Below are 2,735 nucleotides of genomic sequence, written 5' to 3'. Positions count from 1 at the left end.
TGCCACCGCAGCCTCGACCTGCTGGGATCCTGCAATCCTTCCACCTCAGCCTTCCAAGTAGCTGGAGCTACAGGCATGCACTACCATGCCTGGCTAATTTTTTGATTTTATTGTAGAGATGAGGTCTCGCCTGCCCAGGCCGGTCTTGAACCCGCAGGCTCAGGCAATCCACTCACCTCAGCCTCCCAAAGGCGCGGGATTACAGGCCGAGCCACCAAGCCCGGCTGCCCCCCCTCATTTCATCAGTAACTCAACCATTCAAACACAAGAGATTCAGAAATGCCCTGTAAGACAACAAATGAGAAGACCAACTCCTAGACACACAGTAATTCACCTACACAAAGTAGGTATAAAAGGAAAAATCCCAAGGGCAGCAAGAGAGAAAGGTCAGACTACCTACCAGGGAAGACCAAATAGAATAACAGCAGACTTATCTACAGAAACACTTCAGGATTGGAGACCTTGGAACCCAATCTTCAAAGTTCTCAAAGATAAACAATTTCAACCAAGAATTACTTGCCCAGCTAAGCTAACTTACATCAGTGATGAAGAATTAAAATCTCAGATATTCAGTCCTTAAGAGCTTACGCAGCCTCCATACGAGCTCTACAAGAAACACTTAAGAAAGTATTAAACAGAAAAAAAAGGAAAAAAAGAACGACAGCACTCTTCACAAGAATGCAGGAAAAAGATAGAAAACACACATGAATCAATGCAAAAATCAAAAGACAACAAACAGCAACAACAACAACAAACTCTATAAGAACCTCATGACAGGGATAAACTCTCACATTTCAATAATTAGCCTGAATGTGAATGGACTAAATGCACCAATGAAAAGACACAGAATGGCAAAATGGATAAAATATCATGAGGCAACAATATATTGTCTCCAAGAGACTCATTTCACCAGAAAGGATACTCACAAACTCAAAGTAAGAGGATGGTAAACAAAATTTCAGGTGCATGGAATACAAAAGAAAGCAGGAGTCATGTTCTTAATATCAGACAAAATACCCTTTAAGCTATCAAAAATTTACAAAGATATGGAAGGTCACTGCATAATGATAAAAGATTCAACCCACCAATAAGAAATATCCATCCTGGCTGGATTCAGTGGATCACCCTGTAGTCCCAGCATTTCGGGAGGCCAAAGTGAGTGGATTACCTGAGCCCACGGGTTCAAGGCCAGCCTGGCAACTTGGCAAAATCTCGTCTCTACAATAAATAAAAAATTACCCAGTCATGGTAGTATGTGCCTGTAGTTCCAGCTACTTGTATTGCTGAGGCAGAAGGATCTCTGGAGCCCAACAGGTCAAAGCTAGGGTGGCTGTGAGTGTGCCACTGCACTCCAGTCTGGGTGACAGAGTGAGACTCCAACTCAAAAAAAAAAAAAAAAATCAACAGGGAGATCTGGAACCTCAATGTGACACTTGACTAAATGGACTGAATTGATTCCACAGAACATTCCACCCAACAACTACAGAATATACATTCTACTCATCATCACATGGAACATACTCTTAAGATAGACCACATTCTCGGCCATAAATCAAGAATAAACAAATTCCATAAGACAGAAATACTGCCAAGTACCTTCTCATACCACAGTGGAACAAAAAAGCATCAATACCAACAAAGTTCTCACAAACCCGCATACACGGACACTAAACAGTGTGATGCTAAACAACGCCTGGGTCAACATGGAAATCAAAACAGATATTAAAAGACACCTGGAGGAGAGCCGCCAAGATCCTGAACCTGTGGGTGTTCAAGGCGATGCTGCTCCTCTGCCCCGGTTGCAGGAATGGGCTGATCATAGAGGAGGGACAGCGCTGCCACCACTTTACCTGCAACACATGCCCCTGTGTGCAAGACATCACTCGCAAGGTAACAAATCTGAAGTATACAAAGCTGAAAGAAGTGAATGATGTGCTCGGGGGAGTAGCTGCCCGGGAGAATGTTGATTGCTGCAGAGCCATGCTCCAAATGTGAACATCCTTGTGCTTACTTCATGCAGCTTCAGACCCGCTCTGCAGATGAGCCAATGACTACCTTCTACAAGTGCTGCAATGCTCGATGTGGACATGACTGGGGAGACTAGGGTCAGGCTGGCCCAGCTGCCTCAAGGTCTGCTTACCTTGTCTCCCAGGATGAATTCTCAGCTGGGAATATTAATTGCGTGCCCTGGGGTCTTTGCTGGTGGAAAGCTTACCCTTTTGGGTTGATGAGCTGGAGTGTCAGGAAATGTAGCCCATCTGCCAATCAGAGTGGATGAAATCAGAATGTCTAGGGACTTTTTGTGTATTGGGAGGAGATGTATAACTAAGTATGCTCTTTATAATCCTGTTCTTTCATCATTTGCATTTATTGGCAGTTTACGTTCCCTCATCATCAATCAGTGCTCTTAATATTTATGCCGGCCAGGCTCGGTGGCTCAGCCTGTAATCCTGCGCTTTGGGAGGCCGAGGTGAGTGGATTGCCTGGGCCCGCGGGTTCGAGACCCGCCTGGGCAACTTGGAGAGCCCTCATCTCTACAATCAATCAAAAAAATCAACCGGGCATGGTAGCGCGCGCCTGTAGTTCCAGCTACTTGGAAGGCTGAGGCAGAAGGATCACTGGAGCCCAGCAGGTCAAGGCTGCAGTGGCCAGGAGCGGCCACTGCACTCCAGTCTGGGTGACAGAGTGAGACTCCAATTCAAAAGAAAAAAAAAAAATTTATGCTATTTGCACAG

At 45.2% G+C, this 2,735-nt stretch overlaps 1 pseudogene; it reads left to right on the top strand.

The window, feature by feature from the left end:
- Positions 1 to 1,779: 1,779 nt before the first annotated feature.
- LOC103259041 lies at positions 1,780 to 2,104 on the top strand (annotated as a pseudogene).
- Positions 2,105 to 2,735: the final 631 nt, after the last annotated feature.

This window comes from Carlito syrichta, unplaced genomic scaffold (assembly GCF_000164805.1).
Source record: "Carlito syrichta isolate Samal-C Ts95f unplaced genomic scaffold, Tarsius_syrichta-2.0.1 Scaffold302449, whole genome shotgun sequence".
In the NCBI taxonomy this organism is placed as follows: Eukaryota; Metazoa; Chordata; class Mammalia; order Primates; family Tarsiidae; genus Carlito; species Carlito syrichta.
The sequence above is the reverse complement of the archived record's forward strand: the minus strand, read 5'-3'. Positions and strand labels throughout refer to the sequence as shown.